At 38.7% G+C, this 23601-nt stretch overlaps 1 protein-coding gene across 1 annotated transcript in view; it reads right to left on the bottom strand.

Moving 5' to 3' along the window:
* FER (FER tyrosine kinase) overlaps window positions 1-23601 on the bottom strand; it is a gene marked incomplete in the record, with an annotated part of 3568968 nt that overhangs the window by 696877 nt on the left and 2848490 nt on the right.

The raw sequence follows: 23601 nt of genomic DNA on the forward strand, positions 1-23601 counted from the left end.
AAAATACTCTCATCCTACAGATTTTTACTGTCCCGCTAAAATGACATCAGGGAGGTGAAGGTGCTGAGTGACTATATAAGAAAATCATGCTACCCATGGCAGTCTCCTTTCAGATCATTTTGGGGTATAACAAATTAGAAAAAACAATAACCACTTACTTTGATGCTAACACAGTACTGCAGAAAAGTGCAAGATATGCTGAAAAACATGCTTTTCAGTTTTTGGGTTCAGTTCTCCTTTAAAACATTAACTTACAATATACGTGCAATATAGTAAACTGCCTAGGCTTAAGTGATGAAAACTCTTCATTCTTAAATTCTTAGCTATTTTTTTACTAACTTTAGTAAATCAGACCAAATGGAACCTGTGTTATGTCAAGCAATGGTCCTTTAAAAATTGAAATATTCTGATGTTTTACCTTATCAACAGAAAACAGATGTTCTCTGTATCAGTCTTTCAAAATCAACTGCTTCAATCAAAGGTTGGATAAAAAGCCAATGTAAGTTCATCATCAGAAGTACTGAATCAGTAGAAAAGACCAATAAAAACAGAATTCTGAACTGTTTTGCATTTTGTTGGGGGCACAGAACATTAATCCAAAGAAACAATGCTTGCAATAGGTTTTGACTCCAACCACAACTATTGAAAACTGGTGCAGTTAGTATCTAATTTATACAAGAAACATTGGGCAAAAGAAATTAAACATTTCTTCTGATTATTTTTCCCTAGTGTCCAACAGCCATTATGTAACATTCTGATATGCAAACAATGCGAAGAAGGAATACATTCAATGTTCTTAATTATGTGTATATTCAAGTTAATTTTCAAAAGAGTTTATCTACCTAGCACTCCAATTATTCCATTTTTTTCCTATTGCCATTTATCAGTGCTGCCTGAGTGTTTATAAACTATATGATAATCTAATGTCTCATGATTAAGAAACTAGATTAGTAATGATGACTGCATTCAATGAAGGAGATGCAAGTGTGCTTTAAATGGGGGAGTTTCACAGCTATAAACTGCACTTCTGACCAAAATAATGAACACTAGAAAATTTGTTATTCTGTTACATTCCTAAAGGTATTTATTCCACGTTCCTTCCAAACCTGACATATTTTTCTTTGCCTATAAGCACAGCTAGATGCTATGGGTACAGCCAAATGTGCCTGTTTTGCCCCCAGATATGCTTTGAGGCTTCTTGAGCATGAGTATGTTCACAACAATTCTTGTACTGTGGAACATTTTGTTGATCGTTTACTTGCTTGTAAAGGGATATGAATGAGGTATATAATTTTACTACTACTTCTTCTTTCGGCTTTTCCCAGTTGGGGGTAACAGACTACTTTACTGCATACAATGTGCATCCAGTATGGATTAATTATTTGAGGTTACTGCAATTGGGGTTCATAGGATGCATAATATCGCAAAGCTGTACAATAAGCTTGTTTCAAGTTCTGATTACCTGTTTAGTACTAATGCTGAATTTTTGAGGATAGAGTTTATGCAGTTTCAGAAACTATTTTTTGGTAGAATCAAATAAACTAATTAAAATGTTTCATAATTACGGTATGTCATGAGGGCTTAATGCAGCAGTCTCCAATCTTTTTTGCACCAAGGACTGGTTTCACTTAAGACAATTTTCCATGGACCGGCCATCGCGCACGCGTAATAAAGTGCATAATATTTATTTATTTGACATTCGTTTACCAGGGAGGCCCAAATGGACTAAAAGTCAATTTTCAGCTGAGAAAAACTACAAAGTACAATAAAAAGACAGCTGGCAATAACCCCACCAAAAAAAGTGCACATCTTAACAGCATAACGCTGATCTACTACGGTTGAGAGGTATGTAAACCTAATAGCAACCTTCTTGACTTTCAAAGTTTATAAGAGCAATATTTAAAATATATCCCTATTATTTGGCTCTGTCCACTGCATACTTCTCAACTGTACAAATTTTTGCCTCATATTTTTGGTCTGCTTCTCATACAACTGCTGTTTTCTGGCAAATCACTGGCAGATCATTGAGGTCTGAAGTCATAAAATAATAACAGACAGCTGAGTTTCAGACTTCATACTCTTCAAAAAAATTACATGCTAATGCAAAACCTGTATTCCTACCTACTTTCCAAGTTTGTAAGAGCAGTACTTAAAAGTGTCCCTATTTTTGGGATTTTGTCCCCCCATTATTTTTAGCTTTGTCCAGATTTCTTGCTCTTAGCAATAATTTATTAAAGTTGTTTATAAAAAAGGTGATTGTTTCTTTTCTGAGATCGGGGGGTGATTTCATAGCTCTGTCAGGTGTTGTGCGGCTGTGTGTGTGTGTGATAGAGAGAGAGAGAACTGGAAATACAGTGCTCTGACCAGCATTTCTTTCTCACGATCACTGGAAAAGAGATGCATTTTAGTCTTTCAGTAGGAGTTACTCTTGGTGCTATGGAGCTGTCTGTATACAAACATGACTAGCTAGTGTTGCCACTTAATTACAACTATCTTACTGGTGACCTGGTTTGATAAGGGCAACGTGAATGTGTGCATGGGTTGTGTTGTGATGTGCTGTATGTGAATAAAATAATCATCACAGATTGTATTTATAGATAATGGGTGTGACTTTACAGTCAGAAGAGGTTTGCACTAAAATAAAAAGCATATTCTACTGACATAGTCTGTGTGCAGAAAGCAGAATTTATTGCTTTAGGACTAAGAGGCTGAGAGGTATGCTGGCCAGATTTATTGTGCGAGAGGTTGAGTGGTATGGTCGAGAGGTAAGCAAACCTCATTGTTGCTGGTGCTGCTGCCAGGAATCGCTTTCACTCTTTACTTTCTCTCCATGCATTCACTCACACAAGATCATTCTCATTCTCGATCTCTCTCAAACACAGTCTCTTTTGCTTTTGTGCATGCATTCACTCACACATGCAGACAGAAATATAGACACATGGACTCTTCTACTTTCATGCACGCATTCACTCACACATGCAGACAGAAACACACACACACAGACACACATGGACTCTTCTACTTTCATGTACGTATTCAGTCACATACGCAGACAGAAACATACACAAACTTTTCGGTTTCCTTGACTTATTTTACACTCGCTAAACAGCAAAAACACTGCTTAGCAAGTGTAAAATAATGGCTTGACTGATCTCACTGCTCACACTCTCATACACACACAGTCTCTTCTTCTTTCACACACACATATATTCTGCTTTCATGCACGCATTCACTCACACTCGTGCACATACATACGCACATTCACTTTTTCGTTTCACTCTGTGCCTGGTGGCCTGGTACCAAATGATCCATGGCTCAGTGGTTGGGGACCGCTGTCTTAATGGAAAGCTTTTATTATGCACTGACAGTTTTTGTAGGGTACTTATAATGCCCACACCAACCAAGAAAAGTTTAAACATCATGATATGCATGACAAAAATAGTCAAGTTTATTTTGTGCATCAATTTAATTGATTATCAACAGAAATTTGATACTGTTGATAATTAAATTGCACGTTTCCAGTTTGCTTCCCTTTTATAAAACTCCTAGAGTGATAACTCCTTTAAAGAAAGGCACCTTCACTGATTTATATTAATTATTCATACCAGCTGTTCTAAGCCCTTTTTCTGAATTATGAGACACTGCTTAATGGAGACAGAGTAACTTGGTGATGGGGGTCGTAAAGCTCTTCTACCAAGTTTTTGAAGACGGTTTCTAGTTTTTGCAGTCCATTATTAAATTCTAGGTCTCATTTTAGTAAGAAGTTGATACAACCTTGAAAACCCGAGTAACCAGACAGCATCTAACAATATAAAGTGTCAAATAGATATGAATTTCTTGCAAAGTGCTTGTAGTCTTCTTCCAACAACGGTCAAAAAAATACCTTTTACTTCGGCTCGGCAGCATTCGAGGTATGGTGTATTCAACACTTCAAATGTAGTTTTTGACATTTTAAGGCAAAACTGGAGTTTGCTTTTGTCTGAGTGAACAGTCCAGTTTTGTGTTACTGTTTTCAAAGCAAGTTATTTCTTTTACTACTCTTCAGCTGTATCAAATAAGAAAATACATTTTCACACAAGTACATGATACTAATTGACAACATGACTATGACAGCATGGAGGGTAACAGCAAAGAAGTTTTTTCCAGCATTCCAAGTATAAAACACAAACTGAGAAAGACTCGTGTTTTCCTGTTTGCATGTGCTCCACTCGTGTGTGTGTGTGTGTGTGTGTGTGTGTGTGTGTGTGTGTGTGTGTGTGTGTGTGTGTGTGTGTGTGTGTGAGAGCATATATTATATATATATATATATATATATATATATATATATATATATATACAGACAAGATTACTTAGAAATGTCTAAACAAACAAAATATCAAAACCGTTAATGTTGACACAAAATAATCGTAAAAAGAAAAAAACACTACCATTTGACTGCTCATGTTCCAAGATATAATGGAGCATGCAACTACTAAACAATCTCGAACAATTCTCGATCAGATGTGCTGTCGAACAAAATCTGCCAATAAAACAGCTGTTAATCACACCATCGATGTAAGCAATGTCTCTCATACACACACACACACATATATATATATATATATATATATATATATATATATATATACACACACACATATACGTATATACAAAAAAAGATGCATGTATATATATTTGTACTATATATATATATATATATATATATATATATATATATATATAAAATCTTCCAAAGTAGTTGCATGAAGGCTTTTATGTGCACAGAGTCTGTAAATGGCTATTGATCAATCCAAACAGAACATGTAGGTTTTTTTAGCAGAATAAACAACCGCCAAGAAAAACAGATTACAATTTCACCTTAACCAATGCTTTATCAATGCTAAGATATCCATTAATCATACTGTTTTTAAAACAAACTCTTACTGGCGCTAATCATCTGATCAACTTTTCTTAAATACATTTTAGCACATTAAATATAAAATAAAAATAACAATTTTAATACATATTTTAAAAACTATTTCATTTAATAAAACGCAAACCAACAATGGATTTTACTAAACTTATATTTTATGCCTCAGAGTTGATCATCCATAACCATCTAGTGGACGGGATGTTTATAACCACAGAAAAACACATCAAATCATTTCATTCATTCCTGGCTGTATTATGGCATGGCACCTAGATTTACAGGATCATGGGAGGTTACTATGCTAATGACCCTATTGCCCTTACAAGCCTAGCCAAGTTTTACACTTATTTCCACGATCAGCACCTATCACCCCCGTCCAAGAGGGGCATAGGTGGAACCCCTGGGGTGAATTTATGATTACCCATCTAATCTTCCAGACTGTGTTTGAAGAGGGCCAATGAGGTACTCTGCTTGACATGAAGCAGGAGTCTGTTTCAAAGGTGTGGTAACCTCTGGGAGACAAATCTGTCCCTCGAGCAGGTTTTACTAATGCCACATACCAAGTTAAGTCCATTAGAGCGAGTGACCAGTGTACCACTTAATTTATGGGTATGCAGCATTTCCAATAAAGCAAGGTCAAAGACTGCCTTATATGCAAGCCATAGATTGCCCCCTAGTAGTCTGTGTGAAACACAATAAAGTGACAGTGATTTCAGACGATCCTCATAGGACAGATGCTGAAGACCTTGAATTTTCTTTGTGAGGAACCTTTGCAGTTTCTCCAACTGCTGGAGGTGCCTGGAAAGGTACACACCAAAAGGGACATTGTACTCAATTAGTGGCCTGATGAGGGAAGAGCACAGGGAGGTTATGACATCTTTTTTTCTGGAGGCAATGCACTTACTCATGAGATGAGCATTATAGAATGCCCTTCTTACCACTGTGGAGACATGGTGATCAAAGGTTAAGGTTGCTGTCAACCTGTGTGCCCAGGTCTCTCACCACTCATTTTTTTTGCATTGAGTTTAAATGGCCATGAGTTTGGCACCAGTCATCTGTTTGTGTAAGACCTTCTTGTAGGATATTGACATCGTTTGGAGATTCTATGACCGCTCGCAGTTTGCAGTCATCAGCAAACTTTGAACTTTAGTTTTAGCTTGCACTTCAGAGAAATAGATTCCAAACAGTAAAGTTCCCAGGACTGATCCCTGTGGAACACCACTGGTTACAAGTCTGCTGTTGGAGGTGGATTCCCCTATTTTGACTATAAGGGTTCTATCAGTAAGCCAGTTAATGACCCATGATATACGGGTTCATACGTAGCTGGGTGAGTTTGTCAATTATGCCTGAGTGGAGGATGCACAGATTTCCCCCTCATCAAGGGCCTTAGTGACTGTCTCAAAGAAGTTCACAAGGTTTAACAGGCATGATCTCCCTTTAACAAATCCAAATTGAGTAGGGTCAAGTGTTTAGAAGTTACAAATATCTTTGTTAATAAGGTCCATGATGATTCTCTCCATGGCCTTGCAGATAAGGCTAGTCAGGCTAATAGGTCTATAGTTCCTGGGGTCAGTGGAAGTACCACCTTTGCGCAAAGGGGTAATGGTGGTCTTTTTCCATTCAGCTGGGATGAAGCCAGTGCTTAGACTATGACTGAAGAGAATATCCAATGCCTAAAAACTAGAACCACAATCCGATATAAATTGATAGCACGTAGCCAAAAAAACAGCGACACCTTGTTGATTCAATAAATAATTTTCTATTTATTCCACAATGGATAGTGAATAGCTATAAATTTCACCATAAAACCTCCTAGCGCCTCGGCCAAAAACAGCCTTTACAGAGTAAAACACATTCTCTTAGTGCTTCCTATATATAACAAGATTAATTCTAATCAATCAATTAATTATGTCATTACATCAATTACACAGAATAAAATTCTTTTAAAGGTAAAACAGTCTTTAAATAAAACTTTGCCAATTGCATTCTTTATTTAACCCACTAGGTTGCATTGTATTATATTTAATAATGAAAACTGATTCTTTTTTCCTTAGTGAGTGCTTAAGCATTTCTTCACTGGCAAGTTGTTGTAAAACCTGTTCCAAAACTGTTACTTTTAAACTACTTATATTTCCTGAATGTATCTTATTAAAATGTTCTGCTACAGGACTTATAACTTTATTATTTTTGATGTCTCTGACATGTTTTTTTATCCTTTCACTTAAACTCCTTTTACTTTCTCCAATATAGAAGTTTCCGCAGGAACACCTGATTGCATAAATTATTCCCCTGCTCATGCAGGAAAAACTGCCCTGCGATTCAAACTTTTTACCATTTATTTTTTTCAAATGTTGGCACTACAAACTGAACACTTGCTACATGGACTCGTGCCCAGTTCTGTTAAATTTCTAATAATTTGAACTTTTGGTTTACTATATCTACTATGTACTAAAAAATCTTTCAAATTACGCCCTCTCTGGTAGGAAAGTTTTAATTCTACTTGTGATAGAGAAGAAACTTCTCTTTTTATAAATTTCCAATAATCTCTTAATAATCTACTTAACCTATCTGAAAAAAGAGTGTACTTTGTGACAAAAAATAAAGAATTATCTACAGAAACCATTTTTTTATTTCCTAAGTCACTGGTATGGCTTCTTCCCTTATTAACTTTAAACTTCCCATATATTTTAGCATAACTTTCCATTACTAGTTGTTTTTCATAACCTCTTTCCAAAAACATTTTTATAACTTTCTCAGCCTCTGCCTGCGATTCATTTATATCACTACATAATCTTTTAATTCTTAACAACTCCCCATAAGGGATAGATGTTAAGGTATGTAATGGGTGGCAACTAGTTGCATGTAACACCAGATTTAACTGGTTAATCTTTCTGTGTATCTTAGTTTTAATTTTTTCATTAACTATACCTTCTAAAGTAATGTCCAGAAAGTCAACCATCAATCCTACTTGTACTCCATCATACTAAATTTCATATCTATTATTATTTAAATAATGTAAAAATTCTAATACCTTTTCTTTACCTCCTTGGCACAGAAATATCAGATCATCTATGAATCTGAAATATTTTCTGACATGACCTTGATAAAATGCACTTCTATAAATGTGTGTACTTTCTACCAGCCCCATAAACAAATTGGAGTACATGGGGGCAAAGGCTGCCCCCATTGCTGTACCCTGGTTTTGTCTATAAAGGTTCCCTTCAAATTCAAATATGTTATTTTTAAACAAAAGTACACTAGCTCTTTAATATACTGAGTTCTTGGATTGTCCCCTAAAAAATGTTGTAAAGCTTCTAATCCATATTGATGTTGTATGCTAGTATATAAACTAGCCACATCTACAGCTATAAAATACATGTCTTCCATCCATATGACTCCCTCCACTTTTTTCAAGAAATCAAAGGAGTCCTTTATATAGGATGGGAGCTTAAGCACTTCCTTTAACAATAGTTCACGTAGAAAGCGGCCCAAATTATGGGTAAAATATCCACTAGCTGACACTATTGGACGTCCTGGGGGTTTCAACAGATTGTTATGGATTTTAGGAACACAAAAAAATCTGGCTACAGTATTTTCTTTGTTCGCAAACTTATTTAATACATCTGATGCTGTAAAGTAATGTAACCATATTGAGTGAAGACACAGATTCATCTAGTGAATGCAGTTTTTATTCCTGTGATTCTGATGCCGAAAATAATGCATATACACTTCTGGATACAACTAAAATATTTGTTAAAAGCACCTAAGCACCTTTATGCCACCTTTCAAAAATACTAGCATACAACGATTTAATAGTGTTTTAAACCTAATATTAGAGAAAGAAATTAGTGATTTCAATAAAATGAACAAAAAGTTTAATCTAACTAAAGTGGAATGGTTGAACTTAAAGCAACTATGTACAAATGATAAAATAATATTTAAGCCCTCAGATAACGGGGGCAATTTGGTTGTTATGAATTCTTTGGATTATTATATGTGTATGCGACAATTAAATAATGAACTAGTTTATAGTAAAGTAGATATGGTAACTTTTACTCAAGCTCAAAGGGATTACCAGATGCTGTTGAAGAAGGGGGTTAGGTTATATTACTTTACAGCATCAGATATATCAAATAAGTTTGCGAACAAAGAAAATTTAGAATGAGAAAATTAAAACTAAGATACACATAAAGTTTAACCGGTTAAATCTGGTGTTACATGCAACTAGTTGCCACCCATTACATACCTTAACATCTATTCCCTTATGGGGAGTTGTTAAGAATTAAAAGATTATGTAGTGATATAAATGAATCGCAGGTAGAGGCTGAGAAAGTTATAAAAATGTTTTTGGAAAGAGGTTATGAAAAACAACTAGTAATGGAAAGTTATGCAAAAATATATGGGAAGTTTAAAGTTTATTAACTTAAGGGAAGAAGCCATACTTAGGAAATAAAAAAAAAAAAAAAATGGTTTCTGTAGATAATTCTTTATTTTTTGTCACAAAGTACACTCTTTTTTTCAGATAGGTTAAGTAGATTATTAGGAGATTATTGGAAATTTATAAAAAGAGAAGTTTCTTCTCTATCGCCAGCAGAATTAAAAATTTCCTACCAGAGAGGGCGCAATTTGAAAGATTTTTTTAATTCATAGTAGATATAGTAAACCAAAAGTTCAAATTATTAGAAATTTAACAGAACTGGGCACAAGTCCATGTGGCAAGTGTTCAATTTGTCAATTTATAGTGCCAACTTTTGAAAAAATAAATGGTAAAAAGTTTGAATCGCAGGGCAGTTTTTCCTGCATGAGCAGGGGAACAATTTACGCAATCAGGTGTTCCTGCGGAAACTTCTATATTGGAGAAAGTAAAAGGAGTTTAAGTGAAAGGATAAAAAAACATGTCAGAGACATCAAAAATAATAAAAGTTATAAGTCCTGCAGCAGAACATTTTAATAAGATACATTCAGGAAATATAAGTAGTTTAATTAAAAGTAACAGTTTTGAAACAAATTATACAATAGTTTGCCAGTGAAGAAATGCTTAAGCACTCACTAAGGAAAAAAGAATCAGTTTTCATTATTAAATATAATACAATGCAACCTAGTGGGTTAAATAAAGAATGCAATTGGCAAAATTTTATTTAAAGACTGTTTTAGCTTTAAAAGATTTTTATTCTGTGTAATTGATGTAATGACATAATTAATTGATTGATTAAAATTAATCTTGTTATGTATAGGAAGCACTAAGAGAATGTGTTTTACTCTGTAAAAGCTGTTTTTGGCCGAGGGGCTAGGAGGTTTTATGGTGAAATTTATCACTATTCACTATCCATTGTGGAATAAATAGAAAATTATTTATTGAATCAACAAGGTGTCGCTGTTTTTTTGGCTATGTGGTATCAGAATATCCAATGCCGTTGCTCTTTTTTGTTTGAACCCATGTAGGACGCAGCTCCTGGGATGTTATTAGGTCACACAGATGCTGTGTTTTTGACCTTAGAGAGGGTGTTCACGACGTGCTCTTTAGAGATACAAAGTAGACAACAGGTGGTAGGGATGTCTTAGGGTAGGTATGATGGGGACAGGGGAGTGAAGTTTTCACAGAACCTGTCGGCTAACTGGTTACCAATGTCCACATGCTCGGTATATGTGGCATCATTAATTACCAGTTGTGCAAAAATCTGGACCTCTCCTTTTAGGTTACGGATGTAACTAAAGAACATCTTATGGTTGTCCTTAGTTGATGAAGCTAATTTGGATTCTTTGTTAGCTGTGGAGGACTTCAGAAGCAGTCTTATTTGTTTGTTTAAGCTGAGGAGGGGGTGTTTCCAGTTTAAGGCTAGCTCCCACTTACTCTTAGACAGCAATTATTTCCTCTTATTGTAAAGCGTGTTCATGGCAGCTGTCCACCACACAGGTTTGCTCTTCCTTGAGGAGCTTGTTTTGATCCGATCAGGTACGACCAAGTCAATGCAGTTGTTCAGGTGTTTGTATAAAGCATTTGTGCAAAACTTGGCATAGTTGCCAGTTCCACCTGAGGGAGGAGGTGGAGTGAAGCTATTTATACCATCCCATAAAAGGTTATAATCTCCTTTGGAGAAGTTTTTAGTTTAGTTGGTGTCGAGGGGAGTCTACTGTGACAGCAACTTAGAATGAGACTGATTTATGGTCAGATCTCACCAGAGAACACCTCACAATGGGGGGTACTACAGAGGTCCACCATTTTGGTAAGCACCAGATCCAGGATGTTGGCACCCCTTCTGGGGGTGTCAACTAACTGGTCCAGGGCACTGGAGTTAATGAAGTCGAGGAACCTTTGGGCAAGTGAGTTTGCACACCAGTAATTTCCCCAGTCAATGGATGGGTAGTTAAAGTCGCCCAAAAGCATGGTGTTCGGATGTATCTTTACAGACTCAAGTAAATCCAAATATATATATTTTTTATTTTATTTAAGTTTGATGACCGGGGATGTCCACTGGGCCAAGAAGAGCCCGATTTCAGTGGTGGTTCGGGGAGAAAAGCTCTGCAATAATTGCAAGTTACATTTCAGATGTTACAAAAGGACATAGTTCATACAGCTAATTAAACATTTACAGATAAGCTCCTTGATATTTGCAATTGGCTTGTCATAATGTTACAAAAATGAAAAGACATAATTCAATACAGAAATTTCCACATTTACATAAAGTGAATATTTTTGCTATAAACTCAATTGTAGGTTTAAGATTTCAAAATATATAGCTACTAGCTATTAGTAAGTTAGGAAAATATTATGCATGGAGAGGGTAATAGTATAATTGAGATAGGACATTATAGTACAATAGATACTAGAGAGAAAATTTGTTTTTTGGTAGGGGAGGGATTGTTTTGGGTGGGATGAAGTAATAGCAGAGGTAGTTGGATGAGTCAGTGCAAGGTGGAATGAGGGCATTCCAAAATAAGCAGAGTGGGTATCCTGATTCATGGAGGGTGCCCTGTAGCTGGCAATGACTTGAATAGGTGTCCTGCCAACAGTTAATTGCACATGAAATTTCTCCAGGGAATCATGCTGTCTAACCAGTCTGCAGATGTATTTATCTTTAATGCATATTGATACACTGCCTCCTTTAGTTTTCATGCTATCAGATTGTGGTTTGAACATGTGGAAGGAGGTGTAGCCCAATATGGCTTGGGTGGTCGCCAGAGCCTTGAACCAAGTCTCTGTGACTGTACAAATGTCTAGGTCTTCCAAGGTGAGGACTGCTTCCAGGGAATGTAGCTTCATGTAAAGGCTCCTAGCGTTTAGCAGCAAGACCTTGAGGTTGTTCTCAGATGGAGTTCTTACATTGGGAATTTTGTCCCTGAAACACTGCCTAAAATGGCACTATGGGGGTGGCAAAAGCCTTGGCCAGTAGCCAAAATCCCAGGGGTAACAGATGAAGACCATCTCTGGCAAAGCACCAAGTTCTGTTAGTCATGTCATCCCAGGCTGATAGATACTGTATCCCCTTGGAATGACACCAGAAACTAAGCCAATTACTGACGTCAGTCATTTTCTATTTGTATTCAGGCATCATCCTGAATCCATCCGGAGGAGCATAGGGTGACATACAAGAGTGGAGGAAGATGCACACAGGTGGATTATATCTTATGTAGGAGGGCCAGTTTGAAGGAGATTGGAGACTGTAAAGTGGTGACCGGAGAAAGTGTAGTTAGGCAGCATAGGATGGTGGTTTGTAGGATGACGTTGGTGATCAAGAAGAGGAGGAGGAGTGTGAGGGCAGCACCAAGGATCAAATGGTGGAACTTGAAAAAGGGTAATTGTGAGGTGGAGTTAAGATGAGTTAAGACAGGCACTGGGTGGCAGTGAAGAGTTAACAAATAGCTGGGTAACTACAGCAGAGCTAGTAAGGGAGACGGCTAGAAATGTGCTTGGTATCACATTGGGACAGAGGAAGGATGACAAGGAGACATGGTGGTGGAATGAGGAAGGACAGAAGAATATACAGGCAAAGAAGAAGTGGGATTGTCAGAGAGATGAAGAACGTAGACAGAAGTATAAGGAGATGAGGTGCATGGCAAAGAGAAAGGTGGCGAAGGATAAGGCATATGAAGAGTTGTATGAAAGGTTGGACACTAAGGAGGGAGAAAAGGAACTGTACCAATTGGCTAGACAGAGGGACCGAGCTAGGAAAGATGTGCAGCAGGTAAAGGTGATAAAGGATAATGAGGGAACATACTCCACAAGTGAGGAGAGTGTGTTGAGGAGATGGGAAGAGTACTTTGAGGGGTTGATGAATGAAGAGAATGAGAGGGAGAGAAGGTTGGATGATGGAGGGATAGTGAATCATGAAGTACAATGGATTAGCAAGGAGGAAGTAAGGACAGCTTTGAAGAGGATGAAGAATGGAAAGGCTGTTGGACCAGATGACATACCTGTGGAAGTATGGAGGTGTTTGGGTGACTGGCAGTGGAGTTTTTAACCAGATTGTTTAATGAAATCTTAGAAAGTGAGATGATGCCTGAGGAATGGAGAAAAAGTGTTTTGGTACCGATTTTTAAGAATAAGGGTGATGTGCAGAGCTGTAGTAACTACAGAGGGATTAAAATGATCAGTCACAGCATGAAGTTATAGGAAAGAGTAGTGGAAGCTAGGTTAAGAAGGGACGTGATGATTAGTGAACAGCAGTATGGTTTCATGCCGGGAAAGAGCACTACAGATGCGATGTTTGCTCTGAGAGTGTTGATGGAGAAGTACAGAGAATGTCAGGAGAAGTTGCATTGCGTTTTTGTAGACTTAGAGAAAGCATATGACAGGGTGCCTAGAGAGGAGTTGCGGTATTATATGAGAAAGTCAGCAGTGTCAGAGAAGTATGTAAGAGTGGTACAGGATATGTACAAGGGTAGTGTGACAGCGGTGAGGTCTGCGGTGGGAGTGACGGATGTGTTTAAGGTGGAGGTGGGGTTACATCAAGGATCAGCTCTGAGCTCTTTCTTATTTGCAATGGTGATGGACAGGTTGACAGACGAGATCAGACAGGAGTCCCCATGGACTATGATGTTTGCAGATGACATTGTAATCTGTAGTGAGAGTAGGGAACAGGTGGAGGAGACCCTGCAGAGATGGAGATATGCTCTAGAGAGAAGAGGAATGAAGGTCAGCAGGACTAAGACAGAATATATTTGTGAATGAGAGGGAGGACAGAAGAATGGTGAGGATGCAAGGAGTAGAGGTGGAGAAGGTGGATGAGTTTAAATATTTGGGGTCAATTTGGGGTCAATAGTTCAGAATAACGGATAGTGTGGAAGAGAGGTGAAGAAGAGAGTACAGGCAGGATGGAGGGGGTGGAGAAGAGTGTCAGGAGTGATTTGTGACAGACAAGTACCTGTAAAAGTGAAAGGGAAGGTCTACAAGAGGGTAGTGAGACCAGCTATGTTATATGGGTTTGAGACAGTGGCACTGACAAAAAGGCAGGAGTTTGACCTGGATGTGGCAGAGTTAAAGATGTTAAGATTTGCACTGTGTGTGACGAGGGTGGACAGGATTAGGAATAAGTATATTAGAGGGTCAGCCCAGGTTGGAAGGTTTGGAGACAAAGGCAGAGAGGCAAGATTATGTTGGTTTGGACATGTGCTGAGGAGGGATGTTGAGTATATTGGGAAAAAGATGCTAAGGATGAAGCTACCAGGTAACAGGAAAAGAGGAAGGCCTAAGATAAGGTTTATGGATGTGGTGAGAGAGGACATGCAGGTGGTTGGTGTGACAGAGCAAGATGCAGAGGACAGGAAGAAATGGAAACAGGTGATCCGCTGTGGCGACCCCTAATGGGAACAGCCAAAAGAAGATGATGATTCAGGCATCATCCTAGGTGAAGGTAAAATGCTGCTTAAAGCTAGGGACACACCAACCCGAGACACACATTCCGAAAGCTCAGTCATGTCTCTCTTCATATAGTCCAGAGAGGTACATCTCAAGTAGTTGACACCAACATGGACTATGACAGAGTCATAACACTACATGTTGTTGAGAGACTTGAGTGCATGTGTGATGTGACGGATGCTGGCACCTAACAGACAACTGACTGTGACTTTCTTCTTATCCAGCCTGGTGAGAGGGACATCTGTATGTCTCACAAAGGAATCACCAATGACTAATATGTTTTTTTATGTGTTTTGCCTTAAGGGCTTGGCAGGTAAGACACTGGTATGTGAGCTATTATGTGTTTTGTGTTCAGCAGAGGAAGTATTATGTGCAGCATGCTTGTGTTTGGGAGGTCTCTTGTGTTTAGGTATGCTTCTGGTGAGGACCTCCGCATATGTAGGTATGTGTGATGTGGGTTTGGGTGGAGTAGGAGGTGAGCTGTGCATGATGAAGACCCACTCAATGTCATATGTACTGACTGGTGTGAGACAGCATGGATTCAAGGTTCTTGATATAGTTGCATCTCTCACATGTCGATTTGGTGTGGTCTAGGAGCAGAGGGTTGCTGGTGAGCTTGAGGCAATTACTACACAGTCTCAGGATGCCCATGTCGATCAAGCTGGCTGGAGAAACTGTGGGAAACTGTACATTCATAGTGTTAGGTAAATTTATTTGGATAGGAAAAGAGGTCGCATTTAGGAATGGCTAGTGGGTGAGAGATGTGTTGGTACCTCTGAGGCTAGGCTTAGTGTTCCACCTGACAGTAGCACTGAGCAGTGAAAAACCTCTGGAGGACCACAAACAAAGTGCTAAGGGAAAAATTTAACAAGCAAATGTTTGCTACTATAACTACCAACAGTAACTACTGCTATGTGGCAGTGCACGATGGTGTGATACATGCAAGAAACCGCAGACTCAGAGCTTATATAAAAAAAATAACCCTTTTAACTCAAACAAGCCAATAAGGATGCATTCTCTTGAGCTCTAGTCCAATCATCCTTGATTAGATGGGACCCAGAAAGCACTCTCCTCCCAGAAAGGCCTTCTCCAACAAAGATGGCTTGAATTTCATGCTCAGAGGTTACAAAACAGACCATAATCCACTTTTGTTCCTTTTTATTCAGTATCCTAATTTTTTGTGTTTAAGAGTGCTACAGATTATTTTACCAGTATCAACAAATGCAAATATCACTCCTTTATGTTTAAAAATGTGTTTATATAAATGCACTTCTCTCCTTTTTGCATCAAATATCACTTGTATGCAAAGCGATACATTATCTTCGCCATAATCAGATTCATATTTTTATTTTTCATTTTCCAAAGCGACTCCAAAATGTCCCAAACACATCCTCTGTCTTGAACTACTACCAAGTAACAAAGCTGCAGAAGTTTGCATGACCCTTAGTAAAATAACATATTTTTTAGTACCTTGAGCACAACAGTGTCTCTCCAGTATTTTGTTTCTAGAGGTGAACAACATATTCTTCATTTGAAGAAAACCTTTTGTTCGCACCAGCAACAATTTTGCCACTCTGATCTACATCAGCTGTCTCTTAAGACAGTTTCCGAACACTGCTCTGACCATATATATTTCTGATAAATAATAACTCTCAGCAAGCCTTGCATCATCTTCAAATGCTCTGTGAGTAGATCACATCTTTCTGTACAGGAATGTAGCCAGAATTTTTCATCTTGTAGTTACCATGTTATATTGGTACCCCACCATGCATTCGAAACATGAACACCTCTTCAAATGCTGCCTCTTAGTTACGGAAGATTGCAGAGGAAGTTACTCCAGAGGTGGAATAGGTGTTGAGTAATACATTTGCCTCTGGCACTCTGTGTGTACTGGCATGGATTTAAGTCCCTAGTTCAGGTATTAGTGGAGCTGTATGACTTGAGAAGATAAAGGAGATCAAGAATGTTGTGTAATACCATCGTTCTTCAATAGTATTACATAAATGTAAATGCATTGTCTTCATATTATATTGTTGTTCATGGAGCTTTTCTCCCGGGGAGTCCACTGAAAACGGGCTCTTCTTGGTCCGATGGACTATCCCGGTAAACAAACTGTAAAATAAATAAATAAAAGGAGGATAGGGTTCCCTAATAGTGCAGAATGCAAGGCATATATTACCACAAAATGCTGATAAAAAACCTGAGGAAAGAAATACCACCTCAAAATTTTCCTGGTAGGTCAGCAACTTTACACCAACAATCATCTTGTTTAAGAATTTCTGGAGTCTTTCCAGGTGCTTAATATGTTTAAAAAGGTACATTCTGAAGGGGACATTGTATTCAATAACTGGTCTAATTAGAGCTGTATACAGAGGAATGACCACTTCTTTTCACCTAATGACATGCATTTAGATGTTAGTTGTGCTACAACAGAAGGAATTTTTGACTAAACTATCATTTTGGAGTGGGGTATTGGCTATAATATATACTGTGGGAGAGATTTGCTTATGAAATGTGACACTGCTACACTTTTTTTCCATTAAATTTTAGCCCTTTGTCTGTACACCACTTATATCCAAGGGTTAGTTCCTTCTGTAATGAATGGGTATTACAGGGAAATGTGAGAATAATGCCCACTTCACAGTCATCTACAAACGTTAACTGAAGGACCTGATTCCTGGTCTGAAGATCAAAAAAGTACATGTCAAAAAGGATGGGTCCCAGTAATGAGTCCTGGGGCACACTACTAGTTGCCTTTGTACTTTCCAAGTAGACACCCACTACCTTAACTACATCACGTCTACATGGGTTCTGTCTTCCAGCTAGTTGGCTAACCAGCTCACCATGTATGGATCTACTTTTAAAGCACTTAGCTTATTAACATCATCAATATCGGGTGTAGTGCCATACACTTTGGCTATATCCAAGCAGAGTATTTTAAACAAAATGACTGCTATCTACAGCTTTTGTGACCTTCTTGAAGATATTAACTAAAGTAAGCAGGCAAAATCTCCTTTTGGCAGAACCAAATGGATGCGAGTCTAGCCTGATATTTTTTTTGATAACATAATTTGAATTCAGACTTAAGATCTCTTGTTTTGCAAAACATACTTGTCGGGCTAATAGGGCTATAGTTTCCCAGGTCAGTGGTAAGGTCACCCTTGTGTAGAGGTATGACAACTGCAGTCTGCCATGCTTCGGTGACAATTTGTAGCTAAGCTCAAGTTAAACAGTTTAAGAAGGGGATTCCACAAAGGACACCATGTCACAGCAGTACATCTCCAGGTTAGGCACTAGCCACCAATGATCGCAAAAAAACGTTCGTATTTTGGCATTTGACACTTTCTAATAAAAAGTTTTTTTGTGTCTACAGAACTCATTTACTGTTGATAAAAAAACCTCTAAGATAAATCAAAAATCTCAGTTTCAAAGCTATGAGAGCATACCTCTCAAGTATCCAGATTTTCACAGAATATCCAGACTTTTGCCTCATATTTTCTGCATTTTTCTGTCAAATCATTGAGGATTCAAGTCACTAAATAATGACAGCTGAGTTTCAGATTTAGTATCATTCAGAAAATGAATGCAAACTCAGCACTATTTATTCTAGCAACATTCCAAGTTTATAAGAGCAGTAATAAAAATCTGTTTCTCTTTTTGTGCTTTTATCCCACCAATATTTTGGCTTTGTCCAGATTTCTTGCGCTAAGAAGTTGAGAGGCTTGCATGAGAATCATGGGTAGAACATAGAAGAGGGATGCTTGAAGAAGCTGTCCTTCTTCATGAGTAGATCCTCCCCGAGTACTGATACACAGACTTTTCTATGCTTCTTAAAACAGGGAAAATTAAATTTTGGTCAGTGAAGGGCAATGAGAATTGAATGAATCGTCTCAACTTTAACAACACTATTTGAATTAAAAGAAATGAAGTAAATGCATAAAGGAAATGCCCCCCCATTTTGATGGGACATTTGGATCCTAGTCCATATCTTTAGAAACAAGATCTATTCATTCTGCAAATATCTGGACAGTTAAGAGGTATAGTTCAGCCAGGGCTGTCTGAGTTTGCCGCCCTTCCTCTCTCACAAAATCATGGTCGAATGGGGTCTCCCCCTGCAACTATTCCAATTTCCCATTACTTGGCTATTTCACCCCATTTACCATAAACACTGTAATGTGCATACTGCTTTACTTCTACAATGATTTGGATTTCATTTAAAAGTTTTATTTTACATTTTACAACACAAACACTAACAGACATCTGCTAAACAAAGCACTGCAGTCTCAAAATGAAAACAGACTTAGCATTAAAACGTCTCTGCCCTTGAAACTCACATTCATTGAAACAGCATCGAAATCCACATTCAAAGAAAATACATCTGGCCAGTGGCAGATAAAGATTAACTTTGGGCCGTTTTCAAATCATAGGCCCCTTGCACAGGAAACATACATGTGTTCTTTGATACACCTTCCTGATTGTATTAAATTATATTCCTCGTATAATACAGCACAGCTGTTAGAGGGCATTTTAAATTTATTGTTTTGTACAATTTTTCCACTAAACAATGAAACAAAATGCATGCACTAATAATGACAAAACTGCCCAGGTCAGATCATTTCCATCATAAAAGTCTGGTCAGACTTCTACAATCTACCAGTGTCAGTAAATATGCACAATCTCTGCAGAAGTAAAAGTCATCTAAATAATTCCACATTAAAGAGATATGCAAATAATGAAGAGGTTGCTGCTAGCAAACAACTTTAATATTTAATTGTTTCATCTACAAATAAAGTGCCTGTTGCCGTTGAATAAACTGCCTATGTTATAATAAAAACATGATAAGCTAGTAATATTGCAAATGGGAATGGATGGAAAACTGATAACAGGTTAATTGTCACTAGGTATCTCCACCAAAGAGGACATTATCAGGACTGCAGCATCCAACCGCTTTAAAAGTACAACACAGTACAGTATCAGCAATGCATGTATATACTGTGGGAGTAGAACCCACAGCCTCTTCTGCATCAAAAGCAAGTACACTACCTGTTGTGTTATTAACAATACAAGCCGACTCAGCATAAGCAGTATTAAACTTCTCTTCAAGCTTTCAGCTCCTTGTAAAATCCACTTGACACTCAACTGTATCTCTCAATTTTGAAGCACAAGAAATCTGGAAAATGCCAAAATTTATTGGGGGGTAGGGAGACAAAAGTCAAAAAACTAGGGACACATTTTAAACATTGCTTGTATAATCTTGGAAAGTTGCTATAATAAAATGCTATGTTACCACCATGCATTCCACTGCCAAGTCTTGAACCCTGGACCCTGTGCACTACAGTCAGAGCAAAGTACAGTTGTGTACACTTACCATAAATGTATATCTTTGAGAGTATTCATTGTTGCAGTCATTACATTTGGATTATCTGCTTGCACTAGCCCTCAGTCGGCCTGATTAATACAGTCTTGGGTCCCGTGTCGGTTGCTGTCCCTTCTTCCATGATGTTAGGTCGTCAGGGGTATAAAACATGCAGCTGATGCCATTACATCAGTTTTTCTTGCCCCAGATGTCAGGTGCCCCCCTAACGGAAAGCAATTAAATCTATAAATACAAGGATATACCTCCAACAAAAAAGCAAATACACCAAAAAGCTTTTGAGCATAGTAAGGGAGAGCAGAGGCATAGCCAAAAGAAGAAAGGGGGCTGGAGGGAGGGTAACCAGGACTGCAACAGTGAATACACTCGAACATCTACATTTATGGTACGTGTACACAACTGTAATATGTTCTTCATTTTCACTGTTGCAGTCATTACATTTGGGTAGATTCCCAAAGCTAAGGTTGGGAGGAAGAATTTAAATATAATTAGGACCAGCTATAAGGCCCTGCAAGACTGCAGTGGCAAAGCCAGCTCTGTATTTAGAGAAAACTGGCAAATTATAATGCTTGGTGAAAGTATGTACAGAACACCAGGTAGCAGCTTCTAGGATGTCTCTGGTAGGGACGCCCCTGAGAAAGGCTGCAGAGGTAGATGCAGCCCTGGTTGAATGGAATCTGATGGCCTGTGGGATAGGGTTACCATGATGCTTATAGCAGAAATGAATGCAATGGCCTATCCATTTTGAAATAGTTTGCTTTGAAACAGCTTTCCCCACTGTCCCTGCAGCAAATGCCACCAGCAGTTGTTCAGATTTCCTTTGAGGTTTAGTCCTGTCCAAGTAGAATCTAAGGCAGAGGACGAAAGGCATAAACTGATAAGTTTTTCCAGCTGAAGGATATAGCATCCACTTTCCAAGCCAGCTTGTGGGGAATCCTTGTGCAAAATGTGTCCAATTGATGGCTCTGGGGAGAAGCAAACAGGTCTATATCTGGGCTCCCCCATTTGCTTGTCAACATGTTGAAAATCCTTGGTTCCAGTTTCCACTTGTGTGGGTCCATGAGGTTTCTGCTTAGTCCGTCTGCCAGTGTATTTAGTTTTCCTGACAGGAATTGAGCTTGTAGATTAACTTGGTAGCTCAAGGCTGTGTTCCACAATGCATGGCTAACCTGCAGAGGGGGTATGAATGTGCACCCCCCTGCTTGTTTATGTACCACATGACATTGGTGTTGTCCGTCTTTACCATTAGTTGTCCTGGAAGAATGTGGTCCTTGAAGGCTGTCAGAGCATTCTGTACAGCTAACATTTCCTTATGATTTATGTGCAGGTGCATTTGACTTGGGTTCCATTTGCTCTCAATGCATTTCCATGCCAGGTGAGCCCCCCCCCTCATGCATAGTCTGATGTGTTGTTGTTAAAGTTTGGATGGCAGGGGGTAGTGTGAATGGCAGTCCCCGGTTTTGGTGGCAGGCCTCTGCCCACCAAAGGAATTCTAGGCGCAGGCAAGGTATGAAACTTCTAGATCCTGAGAATGTTGACACCATAGGCTTTTGAGATATCATTGTAGTTTCCTCATATGCAGCCTTGCATATGGAATTAGAAGAATGCAGAAGGCCATGAATCCCACGGCTTGCAGTATTTGCCTTGCAGATAACAGGGTTTTTGTGGCCACTTGTTTGAAGTAGTTTGTCAAATGAATCCGTTTCTCTGGTGTGAGGAAAGCCATCTGGGAAGTTGTATTCAAGCTTGCTTTCAGGAATATAATTTGTTGACAGGGCACCAGGTGTGATTTCTTTTCATTTATGGTGTACCCCAGACAAGTCAGCACCCTTTGAACAAAGGCCAAATGATTCAAACGTATGTCCTGGCTTTCTGCCTGAATTAGACAATCGTCCAGATATGGGTATATTTAAATATTTCTTTGCCTGCACAATGCAATGACTGGAGTTAGGCACTTTGTGAAAACGCTGGGTGCAGTAGATAAGCCAAAGGGCAGTGCAGAGAACTGATAGTGCATGCAGCCTGCTTTGAAGCAAAGCTATCTTCTGCAAGATTCTCTGATTGGGATGTGCAGGTATGCTTCTTTTAAGTCTAGTGTTGCCAACCATGCATCTTTGCCTAGCATACAAAGTAGCCGGTGAAGTCAGCATCTTGAATTTTGGAATCACCAAATAAGTGTTTAGAGTAGAAAGGTCCAGGATAGGATGCCATGTATTGTCTTTTCTGGGTACCAGGAAAAGTCTCGAATAGAAACCTTGTCCCTTTTCCTCTTCTGGTACCAACTGAATAGCCCCCATGTTTGAGAGAGAGAGTACTTGATTTTGGGCCTCTGCCTACTGATTTGGGGGTAGATCTGGCCACCCGCTTGGTGTTGGTAACATGTGGAAGTGAAATCTGTATCCCTGGGACACTATATTTAAAACCCATTTGTCCTGGGTAATGAGTTCCCAGTTTTTGGCCTGCAAACCAATCTTTCCGCCTAAAGGAGCATTCAGTTGGGAAGTGCTTGGAAGTTTTAAAAGCAAGTCATTGAGACAGTTTTCCATAGGGGGAGTCTTACTACTTCCAGATTTGGATGTGGAAACCCTCCACTGCTTAGTCTTGTAAGTCCCCTGGGACTGAAACCTGGGGGTTCTGCTGTGTCTGGGTTTGGATTGAGAAGACCTTGAAGGAGCAGGAAAGGACCAATTCTTAAAGGGCCAATGCCTACTAAATCTAGGAGGCTGAACTTGTAAAAAATATTTAACAGTTTGCATATATTTAGCTTTATCTTCCATCTTTTTAACAACTTCCTCAGCTCTGTTGCCAAACAGGCAGTCCTGATTTAAGGGAGCATCCAAAAGTTTAGCTTTAACATGATCAGGCAAAGATTGCTCCTTAAACCAAGCATGCCTTCTGAGCACAGACCCAGTAACTGCAGCCCTGCAAGAAGCCTCTAATGAATCAAATCCACATTGCAAAGTTTGTTTTCCAACCTGTTCAGCAGAATGCATTAAATCCTGTAATTCTTTATTTTCAGCACAGTCAGGAATCAACATAATTTTCTGTTTAAGCAATCCAATAACATGTTGTTGATAGTTTAACATATGAAACTGGCAGTTTAAAGCCCTAGTGGCCAAAGTTGCAGAAGTGTAAACCTTCTTACCCCATCTATCCAGCGCCCTGGAGTCTCTATCAGAAGGGATAGGATTTTTAGCAGTAGAAGCCTTAATGCCCTTGGGTCCCTGTGAGACAGTCTATGGATCCGAGATTTAGGCCTAAATGAAGGAGGAGCCGTCAGTTTAATATACAACTCCTTAGGCCTGAAAACACCCTCAGAAGCCGGTGCCTGCACAGTGGCTCCGGATCCATCCACGGTAGAGACATCTGCAGGTTCCACAGTTGAAGCATCCTGCTGCATACCTGACTCTGAATGGGTCTCAGTAGAGGCCTGTGAATCAGAAGTAGCGGGTATCAGGGGCT

This window comes from Protopterus annectens, chromosome 2.part2 (assembly GCF_019279795.1).
Source record: "Protopterus annectens isolate FY-2018-M chromosome 2.part2, PAN1.0, whole genome shotgun sequence".
NCBI lineage: Eukaryota > Metazoa > Chordata > Ceratodontiformes > Protopteridae > Protopterus > Protopterus annectens.